This window comes from Notamacropus eugenii, chromosome 6 (assembly GCF_028372415.1).
Source record: "Notamacropus eugenii isolate mMacEug1 chromosome 6, mMacEug1.pri_v2, whole genome shotgun sequence".
Lineage (NCBI taxonomy): Eukaryota > Metazoa > Chordata > Mammalia > Diprotodontia > Macropodidae > Notamacropus > Notamacropus eugenii.
Window position 1 is genome coordinate 346,670,942 of NC_092877.1, and position 18,536 is coordinate 346,689,477.

Below are 18,536 nucleotides of genomic sequence, written 5' to 3' on the forward strand. Positions count from 1 at the left end.
GACTGACTAGAAACTTTCCACCAAGGCAGTCAGCAACTTATCTGTAAATTTGAGACACACAGAGGTGCCAAGTGCTCTGAAACATTAGACAACTCACCAAGCCACTATGTGCAGGGCCAAGACTTACAGCCAGATCTGCCTATCCAAGGCTGGCTTTCTCTCCACCCCAGGCTGCCTCTTGAAAACACAGGATAACTGGTTTATTTCTGCTTCCCTTTTCTGTATGTACATTGTTTTACACACACACACACACACACACACACACACACACAAACACACACACACACACCAAAATAGGTTTTCTCTCCTTTTCTCAACTGAATTGAGATTTCTCTAACTTCCTCATCCCTAATGTCCTGCACCTCTGCTTGTGCTTTTATTTTATCTTATTGAGGAAACATTGGGTTGTCCAAGGACTATATGACAGAACAGATATCTTGTCTATTTCATGTTTATTGAACATCTTAGGCAACCTACTGGTTCCCAGGTTAAACTGTTGATTGATTTCTGCCAGTTTATTAATAACACATGACCACATTTTTCTAAATCTCTTCCAAATCAAGCCTCGCATACAGAAATTTCATCCAGAGAGCATTTTTTCCTTCTCATCTAAATTTAGACTATGGGGGGAGAGAGGGAGATATTTGGGATTTTTCCTAAGATCATCCAAATCATACCTGATAGACCACTATTTATTCATATTATCAACCATGGTCTCTCCCCCACCCTTCCCAATCACAAGCTCTTCCCTGAAAAATGTGAGGCATGCACTCCCCTCTTATGTGGAGATTTTTTTTTTTAATACAGTTTGGATAGGATGCTAATGAGGGTATTGTTCAGATAAGTAAAGCTTTGGCACACTACATGGGCTGCTAGGTTGGGAGTTAGAGAGTCTAGATTCAATTCCTGGTTTGGTCACTTACTAGCTGCATGACCTTGAACAAACCACTTCCTCCCTATGGGCCTCAGTTTCCTCATCTGTAAAATAAGGGGACTAGATAGATGACCTTCCATCTGGGATCCCTTCCAGATTTAGACCTGTGATGCAAAAACCCCATGATTTCTATCCTTTCACCCAGTCTCTGGGTACTAAGTTTCCCCCTACTTCTCCTCTGGCATGATGAGCATGTGTACCATCAGCCTGAAATCAAATCCTGTGTAACTGTGTAACTTGGACCAGCCAGAGCACCTGATGGATGCCAAGTACTCCTCCCTGCTCAACTACCCTATGGGATGATGAGACGTTAGGTAGGAAGAGGCTACACAAGTTGGAATATAAGCCATAATCAAAGGGCATAAATTCTCTGAGATCAGATGTGGAAGAAAAATTGCTACTAATGAGAACAGATCAAGGTGGACTTCACAGAGAAGGTGTGTGCTGATGCTTGAAGAATAGGTAGAATTCTAAAATGTAAGATAGGGTAGAGAGGGCATTCTTATTGCAGTGAGCAAACTGAGCAAAGACCTGAGTCAGGAAATCAATTAGTCAGCTCTGGGCACGGTGACTTTCCTATAATAAGTGGATAGTAATTATTGACTTGAACTGATGAATTCACAAGAAGGCATCTATAGTATGCCAGACACAATGATGGACACTAGTATTAAAAAGACAAAAATGAAACCAATCCCTGTACTCAAGGTGCTTACATTAGCAGGGGAGACAACAGGTCTACATATAAAAGTTAAGAATTGGACTTATGATTTCAATGAGGTAGAGAATTCTCTCTGTCAAGCAGATTCTCACCCTTCCCACCATTTAAAGTTTTTGGATACTGTGGCACAGACCATATGTATAAGGAGTGAGATTTGAACCCAGAACTTCCTGGTTTTGAGGCTAGCTCTTTAGCCACTGAAATAAAACATAATACAAAATAAAAATTTGGAGAGGAAAGAACTAGCATTTAAGAATAGGAAAAACTTCCCATAGGCTCTGTCATCTGAGCAAAGTGCTGAAGGAAATAAGGTATTCTAAGAGGTAGTGGTGAGGAGGGAGACTGCTAAAGCATGGGCTTGGAAACAGGAAAAGGAGACTATACGGGGTAGCAAGTGGTCTAGTTTGGCTAGAGTATAGAGTAAGTGAGGTGGAAAGATGTGTGGGAATTTGGAAGGGTAGGTGGGTAGCAAGTTGTACAAAGGCTTGGATGCCAGACTTGGAAGATTTTTCTTAATTTAATAAACAATGGAGATGTAGTGAAGCTTTTTGAGCAACAGGGAGATATTAGCCAGTGTTCCTCAAAGAGCTTATGCAAGACTCATCTCAAGTACCACCTTCTAAGCAAAGTTTTCCCTTATCTCCCCTCCAGCTACTAGTATCCCCCTTCCTCAACCCACCTTTATGCATGGTGCAGATGGTATGGGTGAACAAGATCTTCAGCACTAGAAAGAGAAGAGAGAGAGAGATCCCGTTCTGGTGATTTTAAAGATACAACAGCCAATGGAAAGAAGTCATTCCCACCCGTGTGGTAGGGAGATGCAAAATGTTTTCTCCTACAAATAGGATCTTGCTGTGTCTTACATGGATGCCTTCATCTTTGGTAATCTGGACATTCCCAGATCCTCATTAAAGTCTTAGTCTCCCTATTTCATCCAGTCTGGAACAATAGGGGATACTCATGGACCTATCTTACTGCTGGTTAGAACAGAGACTTTGGCCTGCTTCATTTGTACTAGGTTGCACCCCCCCCCCCTTAAGTAAACTGATGGCTTCCCCATTCTCAGTTCCATATTAATGCTGGATTTAGTGTAATCAGCTTAGCCCACTGCAGCTCAGAACACCAGAGCTCAAGCTTCAGTCTCAAGCCTGCTCCCTCCCCCGCAGCAGGGATTACTGATGCTCCCAACACATCACATTGAAGTGAGGTAGCTACAGAAAAAAGGAAGACTGAGGAAGAGTTGTCTTGTCAAATTGTGGTATATAAATATGATACAATATTCTATTATACATATACACATACGTAATACAAACACATACACATATGTGTATACATATATATGTACCGTGAATAATGGTGAAATACATGATTTCAAAGAAATACTGGAAAATTTATATGAACTGGTGCAAAGTGAAGTGACCAAAACTAGAAGAATAATTTATATGGTAACATCAATATTATAAAAAAAACTGAAGATTTTTATAAACTTCTGAAGGACAAAATAGGTAGAGCCAGGAAAACAACTGGTGTGATAACAATGTCCAAAGCAGTAACAATTCAATACAAAGACTGTCCATAATTACAGAATACTAATGATAAAACATACTCTATATATCCTGATGGAACATGGATAGATTGGGGGTGCAGAATAAGACATGTATGTATGTATGTGTTTATGTATAAATAGACATATATATACACACATCCACATCCACATATATGAGTACACAGACAGGGAGAAATATTTTGCTTGACTATACATATTTGTTACAAGTAATGTGTTTTTCTTTTTCTTTCCCCCACGGAGTGGGGAGGAGGTCAGAGAAAGAGAAAATTTCTATTAATTTAAAAAAATAGGTCAAGGGTGCTACAGATGTGGAATGTGACATGCACTTTCAGATGACATCACTGTACTATTAGTCTTGTGTGAATAATTTACTTTGTTCCATGAGATCTCTCCAGTATTTGGGGGAGGGACAGTAATCTGAAAATGTTTTTTAATAAACACTTTAATAAAATGTCAAATAAAATAAAAGCATTTTAATAAATGTTTTTGTAAAAACAAAACTTGTCAACAGAAACTTTTAAAAATTATTTTTTCAAAAGCACTGAAAAAAAGACAGATGCAAGGGGAAGAAAAATGGTGTGACTCACGGCATCCCACAAAGAGTTTGGGGAACTTGGAGATCCCCTCCTGCTTCAGGTATTTAAGTAGTCACACAGATGTAGCTTCAGGACTCGATTAGGTTATTTTTTTTCCATCCTTGGAGATCACACATTTCCTCATGGTCACAAAATGAGCAGATTTCTTAGCATTCTGGTATAACCAGTGATGGCAGCAGAAACATCAAGATGCAACACTTTCCACATTCATCTGTGTTAGGTATTTTCCTAACTGCCACAGCCTCTGAAGACTAAGACTGGCCATAGAGGACTCCTCTCTCCTGAAGGCTCAGCTCTCACAGTCATAGTCACCAGAGTGAGTGGGAGTCAGGACCAAGGGAGGGGGTAATATAGAAGTGATGGTTTTTGATGTATATCTGCACTCTGTCATTGTTACCTCTTAATACCACAATGTTTTCTATTTTACAAAAATTGTTTCTTGTTCTTACTCTGTGAGGTAATATGGAACATCCAACCGGTCTTAAATAAGGACATTTAGTGGGGAGAAGGGTAAGCATTAACTGTGAGTAGTTTCTAACTCAAAGCCAGGTAGTTTCTAGGAGTAGCAATGTAAGGGACATGTTTACATAAAATAAATGGGGTGGATGAGATGATCTCCAAGGTCCCATCCAGCTATCATATCCTGTGATTCCGTTGTCCAATTCTGGAGTTAGAGACATTGATAAAGAGAACTCCTGGGTTAGGAAACTTCCCCTACTAAAGCAGTTTGGCACTTTCTTTGCGAGGATTACATGGTCTTAAAGAGCTGTCCTGGATCATATGGCCACTAAGTGTAAGAGACAAGATATGAAGTCAGGAAGGCTTGGCTCTTCCAAGTAGCCAATAATTCTCTATGACTAACTCTATTCATCCTAATAAATACCCTCATGAACTTGGGAAATCTTGTACTTGATAAGATCCTCAATATTTCCAATATATTGGGACATATAGAATATAAGCACTTTGAGGACAGGCGTTCCTTTCACTTTCTTCTTCGTATCTGCAACATCTACTATACAGCATAGTACCTGGCACATAGTTTGTGTTTGATAAATGCATGTTGATTGATTAACTAATTGATTGATTTGGACTATAGTCATATCATGGGATGGAATTCAGACTGTCCTCAATGCTGAGAGTATAGAAAAAGCAGTGATCTTCTCTCATCTCAATGGAATATTTGAGGAAGGAGTTTGGAACATGTGAAACAATTAGAATTTCCTGGCCCCATAACATCACTGTGCCCAAAGCAAATACTACCATCTTTCCAAGTTTCACTTCAAGGTCAATGATGTAATAAGATTAAACTCACATTTATTTCATCAGTGTGTTTATAGGACAGCAATGATTTGTTCTTTAGATTTTTTTTCCCATCTGATAGAGATCAAGATCCTAATACAGATTCGTTTTCTTTCCCTACTCCCTAGTCCTCTGATAATCAGTTTTCCAAACACAAATACATGCTCTTGAAATACTCACATACATTGAAATTAATTTTCAATAATAACCAATTGCACAAATTTGAAATTTCCTGCGTTATGATATGAACTCAGATCTACTTTTTAAGTGAAAAATACCTAAGGAACTTAGTGAACTAAAAATCTCAAAATAAGTCAGAAGTATGAGGAGGCAGCCTAGAAAACTAAGGAGATCTTGGGCTACCTTAAGAGAGGTGGAGGGTCACCAGCTAGGGAGGTGAGATATCTGCTGAACCCTACACTCTGCACACTGTCTCTAAGGTATGGTGTTGAATTTCGGTGCTGCATTTTAGGAAAGACTTTGATAATTCTGGAGTAATCCAGATAATCCAGAATAGAGTGATTAGGTTAGCAAAGGGCCTTTAGTTCAAACCATATAAGGATCAGTTGAAGCAACAAGGGATAAGGAGGATAAAAGACTAAAAAAGAATAAAAACGATGAACATCTTTTCAAGGAATAACAGAGAGCAATTATAAAACATTTTGAGGCTTACAAAGTACTTTACAAATATTATCTTATTTTATCTGCTCAACAGCCCTGAAAAATAAATAATATTATTATCCCAATTTTACAGATGAGGGAATGGAAACAGAGAGGTTGGAGGATTTGCACAAGGTCACACAGTTAATAAGTACATAAGTACTTGAAGGGATGTCTCTTTCTCCAAAAGGAAGAATTTGAAGTTACAAAGGTTACAGAAAGGCAGACCTAGGCTTGATATCAGGAAAATTTCCTTAGGATTAGAAGGAAGTAAGCTGCTGTGGGGTATAGTGACACCCTCCTTGTGGGAGCCCTTCAATCAAAGACGGGATCATTTGTAAGACGTGATATAGATTGAATTCTTATCCAGTTAGAACTGGAATAGTTGACTTCTGAGATGCTATAGTCATGTGAAACATCCCAGAGAGCTGCCAAGATCTGTACCTCCAAAAGAACTCACCAATCATGCAATGCCTCCAAAACATAAATCTGATTGCACAATGACAGCATGTAGTAAAACTTAGATGGGGCTTTGGGAATTCTTCAGCCAATTTTCACAGCCATAAAATGTTGGAAGACCCTGATGCCTGGGCATCCAGGTGAAAACCAGAAATTTCAGTCAATCATCATGATGTTCTTTCTATACGACACCCAACATCTGGACTTTTCCAAACAGTCATCCAGGCATTTCCAAATATCCAGATGTTTGACATCCTGTAGACACAGACAAAAATATTTAGATGATTGATTGAAATGTTTACTTTCCAATCCTTGGTTTTGGCATCACCCAGAAAGTACAAAATCCCCCACTTTCCAATTGTCCCACAACTTGTAATTTTGTCATCTGAGAACAAGAAGAGAAAGTCTAACCCCTCTTCACATGTCAGTCTTTCATATACAGGAAGAAATCTACCACATCCCCACCTCAGTAGTCTTTCCCCAAGCTAAATATCTCTAGGTCTTCCAAACTGATTTTCAAATACATACCTCTCTGATTTTTCTTCCTAGTCTCACCCTCACCAACCTAAAACAATGAGTGCTTTCTAAGAGAGGGGAGGGGTATGGTGAGAGACAGAGACAGAAAGAGAGACAGAGACAGAGAGAGACAGAGAAAGACAGAGAGAGAGAAGTAAGTAACCTAAATCTCTAATTCATGACACTGTTTCATATTCAACAAAGCCTTCTCTATATTTAACATTCCTCTTCCTTCTTGCCCTGAAGCCCAACTCAAAAGAAAAAAGAAATCTTGATGGAACCCTAGTTATGTCTAAAGGTTAAAATAAGCCTGTCATCACTTTAGGCACTTCTCCCAAGACAGGGCTCCTTCTATCAATAAAACTCCAAATCAATAATCTGTGGTAACTGAGGGAAAAGCTTTCTTCATGCTCCTCTTTCCCAACACCCTTTCTCTCTTCTTCCCATCTAATCTAATGGTCAATTTAATAATCTCTAATCTCATGCTATCATTGGTAATAATGGAGACCACAGAAACAGAGCCATAGCTAGGGTAGAGTCAATGGATATCTTCCCCAGATCATGAAACTGAGGGTGGAGATGTATATTTTCAATCCACAGTGATTCCTTGGCCAGTATTTTCAGTTCTGTGCTACATAGTCCTCCATCTGTGGCTCTGCTCTTTCATTCAGTCTTATCTCATCCCTCAGGATCCAATTTCCATAAAGCTCCCCTACCAGGCAAATCCCTCTTTTCCCCAAGACCACATGGGTATAGGATTATAGGCGCAAAATTTAGAATTTAATGGAATGTTAGAGGTTATCTAGTCCAACCCTAACATTTTACAGATGAGAAAACTGAGGTCCAAAGAGCAAAGTGGCTTCTCCAGGTCTCATATAGGTTATAAATGGTAGAGCCAGAATTCAAACTCAAGTTGTTTGGCTATAGATCTTAAGCTCTAGAGATTTCTCTGTGCCTCAGTCACTCACTCTCTCTGTGACTGAATTTCCTCAAATGTAAAATGAAGAAGCTGACTGGAATGTCTCTAGGGATCTTTCTAGCTCCAAAACTATAACCCTATATCAAACTACAAAGACTTCAGACATCATCCCCATAGCTCCTCCCTGGTACAAAGATTCATTGAAAATGGAAGCCTGGGCTATGATGACCTAGACGGAAAGGATCTGTGGATCTGATGGCGGTCTGTATGTCTGTCATCCAAGGGCCAGGCTAGCAGTTTGGAGAGGCTCATCACCAGCTGGGTAACAGATGGCAAATGTTTTGGCTACAGAAATTCTTGAAGGATGACTACAAGTTCATAGAAGGGTTGCACTCTACATTGTTGGAGGAAATACGCTGACTAAATCATGTGTTCCCAATATAAATGTAGGTTTGTTTATATGAATGTGGGCATTTATATACTAATAAAAACATATATATACATATATATATCAATAAGCATAAATATATGTGAGTAAAGATATGTAGATTCTTAGATGGATAGATATAGAAAGAGGTAGATGTGTATAAACACTTATATACTCCCAAATATATAACCATACTAATAATTATGTCTATTTATACATGCATACATACCAGTGTGTGTGTGTGTGTGTGTGTGTGTGTGTGTGTGTGTGTGTGTGTGTGTGTGTGTGCAAAGATCAAGGCTAAGGAGAGTTGGGGAAGAGGGAAAGAATGGTTTTTTCCCCAGTAGCCTCTACTATGACCAAAAGCCCCTGTGCCTCTTATATCTACAATTAAATCTATACCTTTCTGCATTGGTCCAGGGAGGGAGTTATGGAAGGTAAAAGCAAAAATAGCAACAGAAGTGGACATTTTAATATCATTCAAAAAGCATTTCTGAACCTCCTATTTGAACCTCACTATAAATCAATAAAGATTGGATTGATGGAGGCAGATTGAAAGAAGTTTAAGGAGGCATATGAGGCTAAGAATCCCTCAATAAACAGTAACTTAAATGTTGGCACCCAAAATTTGAGATTCTACTCCAAAAGACCATTGAGTTACAATACTGCTACAGGCACTTGACCGTATCAGTTGACATTCTCCCTAAAAATGAAATCAGAAGACAAAAGAAAATTGATGGTAAACATAAAGATGTCTCAAACACCCTCCTTGGAGAAGCCAATAAAGGAATTGGCAGCACGGATCTTATACTTAGCAAAAGGAAGGAAGAAGCATCATTTCCCAGGAAACTTTGTCATCTCACAATGCAATGCTCATAATATGTTTACAAAAAAGACCACCTTGCTTGACCCAGAGATTCAATTAGGCATATACCTCAAGCAGATAAAAGATAGAATGGAAAATTTCTTGGTACAGCGCATGACACATAGTAAGAATTAAATACTTGTATGTGTATAAGTACATACTTATGTACAAATAGATATATAGATGCAAACGTACATATATATGGTATATATATATGTGTGTGTGTGTGTGTGTGTGTGTGTGTGTGTATACTTAGAGGCACTTATTTTAATTGCAAAAACCTAAAACAAAGTGGGACCATTAATTGGAGAATGGCTGAACAAATTGTATTATGTGAATGTAATGAAACATGTTCATCAAAAGAAGTGACAGTTATGACAAATTCAGAGAAACATGAGAAGACTTGTATGAAGAGGTAGAGAGTAAGTAAGCAGAACCAGGAGAGCATGAACAGCAAATACAACATAAATAAAAAAGCATGCAGGACTTTTGTTGCTAAACCCCACCCCACCCCACACACACACCTCAAACTGTTACCTTCCCATGTTAGAATGTGAGCTCCTTAAGAGGAAGGACTTTCTCATATTTTTGTCTGTATCCTCAGCACTTAGCTTAATGCTTGGCATATAATTAGCACTTGATAGATTCTTTGCCATTCATTCATTCATAAAAGGAAATTACTAATTATTGCTGTGGGAACCAGTTTCAGATGACCTTTCTATGTACAATTAAGCCATCAATCTGTCTAAGCAAATATCAAAATCATATTAGAATTAAGAATAAAAGTGAGAACATATGACATGCCATGTAATTAAAATAGCTCCAACCTAAACTATTTAAAGTGAGTCAGTGAAGCAAAATAGATAGAGGGACTTGGGTTCAAGAAGACCAGAGTTTGAATCCTATCTGTAACATTTACTAGATCTGTGAGCAAATCAGGCAACCTTTCTGAGTCTCAGACTTCTTATGTGTAAAATCAGGTTGATATATTTTTGGTACCTATCTCATGGGTCACCGATAAAAGAACAAACATGGAAAAGTCCATTGACATTCCTTAGGGAAGGGTAACCAATGTAAACTAACCATTACAAGAAAGAGGCCAAGGGGGTAAAAAAAATCCCTTGGTTAGCTAATACTTCTCTTCCTGCCAAAGGGAGAGGTATATAGCAGCTAAGAATGATATCAGGGTATAATATAAACTCATTTTTAAAATTGTATGGAGGAGGACAAAAGAGGTAGTGTTGTGTAATGGGTAGAGTCATGATGTGGAGACAGGAAAACAGAGTTCAAGTCACAGCTCTGATACATAGATGATATTTATTTTTAGATGAGTCACTTAATTTCTTAGTACTCCCAAACAATTCTCTAAAATAAATTGTAGAGCAGTGGTTGATCTATAGTAGGGAGAAGGAAAATAAAGGACATGGAGTTTTCATACTAGAAGTTCTCTATACCAATAAAAATCAGTTTGGGACCAAAAAAAGGAGAAGAATGGTTGGAGATTATGAGTAGCATCATTTCGTAAATGGTAACCTGCCAGGGGGAGGGGGAGAAAGCTCCCAAAAGCTTGGCAAAAGATTCCCTAAAGTTGGATCATCTGAGAACATTTAAGGATGAATTTGGAAGAAGGACTACCAAAAGGTAAAAAGTGAAAAAGACTGTCAAGATTTTTATAACAAACTATTCCTCCTTCCATGACAGCAGAACCAATATATTTGGATTGTAATATCGCAGTCTTGAATATTCTGTTTGAATACATATCAATGACACGTAATAGGACAAAGATGTAAAAAGCAGTTTTACCAGAAACAATTATATACACAGGAAGTCCTTACTGAAAACAACCAATTTTTTATGGTGTTGAGAGATGAGTTGATGAGTTACCAAGATATTTGAAGGAGGAGAGGATATCAAATGCTTGGAAAATATCACAGATGTTTTTAAGAATAAAATAAGGTCAATTGAAAAAACATCATGCTCAGTCAATCAGTCAACCAGAATTTAAGTTCATACTATGGAAATACTTGGGATACAAAGAATGGCAAATAAAAGAGTCCCTGTTTTCAAGGTCTACTTTACAATCTAATAATGGGGACAACACATAGAGTGATGATGACTTTTCTATTGTCTGAGGGCCTAAATAGCTAAGCTCAGAGAGGTTCACCATTATATTGGCTTCAGATTCATAAGTTCTTAATCCATAGGAACTCATAAAGACTTCCTACCAAGTCATATAGGGGCTCTGCTCCAGTCAGAGGACAGGGACCAATACTGTCTGTATCGCAGGTCCTTGAATGATTGAAGGAGAGATAAAAAATTAAACTTTATTTCTCTGAAAACAGTTTCCTTCCAACGTGAGGGGCTATGGAGCGAGAGTTGTAGCAGAGATTAACGTGATCAATGAACACAACCAAACCAGATAATTCTAGGTTTAAAAAGAAACAAGTCTATAGCCTTAGGGATCTGGATTTGGGAATGTAAGCAAAACAGATGACTATGAATATCAAAAGAACTAAGTCCCTGGGAAACTTTCTCCTAACTTTGAAGTATACAGCTGCAGCCATCTTATCACTAGGGACTTGCTATTTCCCATACCATGATAAACCAATTTAAATGCCCCTGGTCTCTGTCCCTTTCCCTCAGATATCTCAAATGTAAGGTTCAGCTAGATTGATCTTGGAGACACAGGAGGTAGACTTGGGATCAGGAAACCTGGGTTTCAATCCCACCTCTGGCACTTTTCTATGAGGCTGGGCAAGTTGTTTAGCCTTTCTTGGTCTCGGTTCCTCATCTGAGAAAATAGGAATAATGATACTTAAACTGCCTGTCTTGTGGAGTTGTTATCCATCATCAAGAAGAATTTGTTCAGGATCCTCCTCTTCCTCCTCCACACCACCTCCTCCTCCTTCTCCTCCTCCTTTAGAAATGTGACTTTGCTTTACTTCACTGTATTTTATTACCAGGCACTTCTTCAGTGACCTAGAGAAAGTTCAAAAGTCATGATAGTTTTGGAAGTGAAACATCCAAGAATGTAGACATGTTAGTTCTATGGCATTTTCTTAACAAACTATTGTAAATTATCTTGCATTCACCATTGGGTTGGGACAAGATTTTTTTCCCCACAAAAGTTCAATGAATGTACTGAACACTCTCCACAGTGTACTGCTAATTTTATTGATTTAAAGTTTATTTTTACAAAATTATATCTTTACTTTGTCTACAATCATAGACTATCCTACCAGAAAGGGGCCTCTTAGGGTTCTTCTGACCTAACATAGTTATTTCCTAGATGGGGAATCTCTGAATGAGAGAAGTTCCCCATTGGAGTGCTATGAGGCAGTCAAAGAACTAGGAGCAGACAACTGAGTTTAGAGATTGTGTTAAGTAAAATATAACTGTAATTTTCCCTCTCTTTCTCTAGCCTCTAACTTACTTTAAGAAACTATCTCATAAAAAATGAAGCAATGACATATGAAATAACCATCCCAATACATAAAACCACTAAAGTCAAGAAGATTTTTATGGTAATAATTATCAAATGATCCAGAATATTAAAAGTCCTAGAATATTTGCTAGATGAGCTTGCGGCAAGTCCTTTATCAGCTGACCTGAGTATTAGACATTAACAATAATGAGTTTTAAAACAACAATAATAGCAACAGTTATGATTTCATTTTTAAAACAGATGATGCCTTTCCCACACCAGTACTTAGCAGGGTTATTTGTAGCTGCCCCAGCTCCAAGACACCCATCATTGTACGTCAAGGCTGTGTCATCTTCCTGAGTTGCTGAGGTCTTCATTACAACAGTTCCCAGGAGATGAAATATTGATGGGAAAATGATGAGGATTTTATGAAACAACAAGTCATCAGAAGTCTGAGCAGATTATATTTTAAAACAGAGGAACAGCATAGTGTGCCTTCGTGTTTATCATACCACTTTCCTTGCAGATAATTATCATTTGTCATTCGAGCTGATTTGAAAAGGAAATCTGATTTTATAAAAAAGATTGACAGAGCTAAATCAAAAGCCTTTAATGAATTCCCCCTACTGATGTTTACATTCCTAGGCCATCTATTTGTGGATCAGCTGTCACTTGTTCCCAGTGTGTACCATTTCTTTCGGCAACGTTAGTTGCAGTGCTCCATGAATCAGGCAGTTACACAATAACCTTTCCCAGAAATTAAGACAGCTTCCATCATTCCAACTGCATGGATTTCAGGGCTAATCCACATTTGAAATTACAGCTGTCTCAAGTCAGGAAAGAAAGGGAGAGAAGCAGCTGGTGGACAAACCACCCACCACTAAAGCCAATTGATGGATTTGTTTGGCTGTAATATCATAGCTAATTTTTTTTTGAAACCTCAAAGCAAGAGAGTCATGTTTTCACAAACTCAATGACACATAAACCAATGCTACTTTTTATCACTTGAGTTAAAAGGATGACTTTACCCAGGCTTAGGGTCTTTAGTCTCTTGATTTCTTCCTGATACAGAGAAATAATCCCTAATAAGTACTTGTAAGTTTGGTTCTGAAATGCTCTTCATTGGAAATGTTTTGTGTGGTTGTGTCAGAATAAATAATCTACTGTGTGAATGTTTGGCCTCATTCAAATGGGTTTTCTCATGATCCTAAATTTTTTACTCCATTGGTGCATCTGTTCACACAGATTTTCCTTTGTTTCGTTCTTGTTTTTCAGTCATTTCACTTTCTGGCCCCATTTGGGGTTTTCTTGGCAAAGATGGTGGAGTGGTTTGCCATTTCCTTCTTCAGTCCATTCTACAAATGAGGAATGCAGGCAAACAGGGTTACTGACTTGCCCAGGGTCACACAGCTAATAAATATCTGAGGCTGGATTTGAACTCAAGGAGATGAGTTTTCCTGATCCCAGGATCAGCGTTCTATCAACTGTGCCACTTCGCTGCCCCAAATTTTCCTGGTTTGCCTAATTTATATGTTAATAACCTTCCCCCTGAGAGACTGTATTGATTTTAAAAGTCTTAAAGACCAGGATTCAAATCCTATCCCTGTCACATAATGACTCTGTGACCCTGGGCAAGCCATTTGACATCTCAAGGAACCAGAGAGTTTTTTAAAACTACAAGTTATAGAAGAGATAATTCTCTAGATAGGAAAAGCTATGTTGGAGGATGAGAGACGTAAAAACAAAAGGTATTCATATTAAATCTTTTAAAGTAACAAATGCTAAACATCGTTTCTTAGAAAATTCTTTTTTAAAAAAGTTTATGCAAATTACTGATCTTCAAGAGTAGGAGTTGTTCTCCACACTGGAAGATCCACACACCAATGAAATCACAGGTCTAAGAGAAAAAAAACTTTACTTGATAAAATGGAGGTAGAAATGGGAGCAGGATGGGGGAAGGGACTCAGATGAGAAATCACTTCTGGCAAAACCATCCCAAGAAGTCTGGCTTCCTCCCAATAAGTGGTCATTTCCTTTAGAGCAAATGACAGCCCTCCCAATTTATCTCTATCACCCATTGTGCCCAAGTCTATACCTACCATCTAGTAGACTCGTTCATCCATTCACTTGATGAGCATTGCCAGGGTGCCTTTCCTGGGTGCTGTGTACACAAAGACAAAAACAAGCAGTCTCTGTCTTCAAAGAGCTTCTCTTCAGCTGGGATGATATAACAAGCATACAGATAAAGCAAATATAAAGTATATTATACACAGTGAATAAGAAATAATTTGGGGTAAGATAGAGAATGCAGATAGGTCCTGATTAATGTGAATAATGAATCCTTTGAAGTAGCCACATGTATTCAAATTCACAGTATTCAGATTTATAATTGTATGAAATATGGTAAATGTGGTCAATAACCATTAGTTCTGGACCATGGAACTAGGAGGATAAAGGATGGCCTTCTGTTAGCACCTGAACTGGAGCCTGGGATAGAGACAGAAATTCTAAAATGGGGAGGGGAAGAATGAGAAAACTCCAGGCACAGGGGTCAGCCTGGGCAAAGGGACAGAGATGGGGGGGTATGGACTGGGAAGTATGGAGGACAACAGCGAGGCCAGTTTGGCTGGACTATAAAGTGAACATAGGGGAGTAACGAGGAGGGGGGAATCCTGAATAGTGTTGGAATAATCAGAAAAGGACAAAAATTGAAGACCCTGAAACACTCTCCATGATCCCCTTCTTTCCTGGGCCAAAATGCAGCTCATCAGTGCTCTCCTTCCTGAAAAAGAGAGAAATGAGTCTCCACAGTGTATCAAACAAGATAAGCCCACGCCAAGAGGATACTTAATAGGCCAGCTGAACGAATGAACCTTTCTTTTGTCTAAGTTGCTTTGATTCTGTGAGCTGGCAGGTCAGCTAGCACACACTGTACTAGGTCGACAGGACCTCTTATGATCTGAGTTAAGGAAAAGTTTAGGATGCATGAAAAGAGATAGACATTTTCCTTCAAGTCAGGGCAAAGGGACCCACAAGCAAAGGGCTTCTACTGCACTTACTACACATTATGGGAGTGGGAGAATTAAGGGCTGGGGAGGGGCACATCACACTGAAAGAATCTCATTTCCAAAAAGTCATTCAAAAAGAGATATCCTGAAACCTTCTAGTTTATTAGAAATTTCCAACTCTCTTAACAGTAATAAAGTAGCATTTTATGTAGCATTATATAAGCAACCTCTGACTTACCCCTCACAATCACCCAGTGAAATGGATGCTATTATAATTCTCATTTTACACAGTAGGGAAATTGAGGCTCTGAGGCATGAAAGGACTGACCCAGGGTCAGACAGCAAACAAGTAAGTAGTTGGACCATATGGTTCAGCAGAAAGAACACAGTCTCTGCAATCAGAAGACCAAGATTCAAATCTCACCTCTGATGCTTACTACCTATATAATTTTAACTATTACACATATTTTTCTATGGATAAGTACACAAGTAATACAGTTTAAAACTATAAACTGTGTAATAAGTTTATGATCTGGCAAGTCACAAACTCTGGGCCCTAGTGGCTGTATCACCAAGGCAATATATTCACAGCACTGGTGGTGACTATGATTATACCAGCATAGTTCTCAAACACCAAGTATAAAAGACTCTCCATATAGAAAACAGAGGAAAAACATTTATTTAAACACCAGAAAGCCAAATCCCAGAACCAGAAAGCAAAATCTGTCATGGTGACCAAGAAGTTAACATGATCACAGCAGAGGGCAAAGTCATTCTCAAACCTCCCCTCCCTCAGCCAGGGCCTTCTCACTATCAACTGTCACAGTGAGTCAGTTGACCTGTGTCAGTTGGCTTGTGTTCTAACCCCTCTGACCTGACTCCACTCACTCACTTCCTCCTCGTTCCGCTATATCCTTCCTGTTCCACCTCTTCAGTAAGTTCCTCCCACCTCATGTGACCCAGGATTCCAGGCAATTTAAACAGATCATATGGGGCTATTAATTAATGAGAAAGATCTTTCCATTTATATTACTATTACAGTTGCCTAAACCCTTCATGAGGGGGCTGATTCACATGACTTCTGGGGTCTCTTTCAGCCCCACATTTTTTATCCTAAGAATTGGAGAAAGAATTCAAATGTTGATCTTGATTCCATGACCTGTGTACCGTCTGTTAGACTACATGGCCTCTCCTCTTGGATTTTGGGTTTCTTCAGGTTCCAAAGACTGAGAAACCCTCCTGCTTTTAGCTGGATCCTTCATTCTGAGCTTGGTGGTCCCAAGTTGCCTTGCTTCTGTCACAGCTGGCCAATGTCTGTCAGAGCTGGAGGCAATAACCAGGCAAATACTCTGACAAAATAATTGTTTTTCATCCACTAATTCAGTTGAAACCCTATCTGCTGCAGACTCATAGCTTCGATCCATTGGACATTAAATAATGCCACATTTAGCATGAAGAATAAATGTCACAGGGCTAGCATCTAAAAATTAGACGCTCATCTTTGCAGCCCTTTTCCCTTTCTGGTGGCAAACATCCCAAATTGCAGAATTCAAAAGCAGAGGTCAAATGCTAGAGATGTCACATCCAGTGGAGACCATCTCCATTTGAACTCTATGTCTGATGTTTTCTTTTCTCTGCTCCCTCTCATTTTTCCCTGTCTTCAGCCCAACCAAAGATCTCATTAGTGACAAGGCCCGCAAGGGAAGTGAGAGCACTCTCCCTGTATTTTTATAGACTGTACTAAACAGCAGAACGTGACAGATGTCTTAAGTGGAAAAGAAACATTTGCAACTGTTTTTATCAATACCGTTTATGCCAGTAAACAGAGATGCATCCCAGTTTCTAAACACTTAGTGGTTATTTCAACTTATTAATGAACTTATGGGCCATGATTTGTTGTTAAAAGCAATAACCTCTAAATATAAATCTAAACAGAGAAGATATTCAAGCCAGCTCCCTTCCCCCACCTTTGCTTCCTTTGTTATAAGAAATAAAGGGCAGGGGTGGAGCCAAGATGGTGGAGTAGAAAGACACACATACACAGGGTCTCCCCACATAACCCATAAAATACCTGTAGAGGGGAACTCACAACAAATTTTGGAGCAGCAGAAGTGGAGAACAACAGAGTGGAGGAGATTTCCAGCTCAGGGTGACCTGAAAGGCCCATGGGAAATGTTGGTTACACCAGATGGGGACTGGAGCACAGAGCCCAGCCCAGCCTTGGCCGTGTGGCGAGGCACCACTCTGGGAGGAGGACACATCAGAGGTGGAATCTACAGTCGCAGTAGCAGCAAATCCCCAGTCCCAGCAGCAGCGGTCCCACAGATCCCTCAACCCACAGGTGTCAAAGGTCAGTGACAGGGTTTTTTCAGTTGGCTGGGAAGGGAGAAGGGCCTTCCCATAGTTCCAGCATCAGGCAGCAGCCACAGAGGCCACACAGCAGCCCATACAGCTGCCCACATCCATTGTTGGAGCATAAAAACCCCTGGGGCACTGAGGAGCTGAATATTACCTCAGCCCTGTGTAGAGGCCTTGAGGGAACTGGTCTTTGTCTCGCAATGAATGGCAGTCCTGCCCCCATAGCTTAACTGAAAATCAACCCCCAGTGCTGACTTGGTGGAGCTGGAGACCAGGTGGCTGTGGAGAGGTAACTGCTAGGATTCTGGGCACAAAAATCTCTCTCTGCTTCCAGACCAGTACATGCTTAATTGTGCCACCTTGGAGGAACTGAGATCTTACAGATTCCCAGAGTATACCCTATTCTTGACAAAGGACCCAAAAGTCACGTAACTGGTTGGGAAAATGCCCAAAAAAGGGAAAAAATATAAGACTATAGAAGGTTACTTTCTTGGTGAATAGATATCTTTCTCCCATCCTTTGGATGAGGAAGAACAATGCTTACCATCAGGGAAAGACATAGAAGTCAAGACTTCTGTATCCCAAACATCCAAAATAAATATTCAATGGGCTCAGGCCATGGAAAATCTCAAAAAGGATTTTGAAAATCAAGTAAGAGAGGTGGAGGAAAAATTGGGAAGAGAAATAAGAGAGATCCAAGAAAAGTATGAAAAGCGGGTCAATACCTTGCTAAAGGAGACCCAAAAAAATGCTGAAGAAAATAACACCTTGAAAAATAGGCTAACT

The 18,536-nt window shown here is 39.3% G+C and overlaps 1 long non-coding RNA gene across 8 annotated transcripts; it reads right to left on the reverse strand.

Annotated features, from left to right (window-relative positions):
- Window positions 1–2,884: 2,884 nt before the first annotated feature.
- Window positions 2,885–18,044, reverse strand: LOC140510108 (uncharacterized). Of its 8 annotated transcripts, none has more exons than XR_011969097.1 (4): window positions 17,482–18,044; window positions 15,101–15,166; window positions 14,484–14,545; window positions 2,885–11,939 (listed from the first exon to the last, which is right to left on the reverse strand). It is a non-coding gene; the product is annotated as an uncharacterized lncRNA (long non-coding RNA). The 8 variants fall into 8 exon arrangements; XR_011969096.1 differs by having other exon boundaries at window positions 14,484–14,601; XR_011969094.1 differs by having other exon boundaries at window positions 17,464–18,044.
- Window positions 18,045–18,536: the final 492 nt, after the last annotated feature.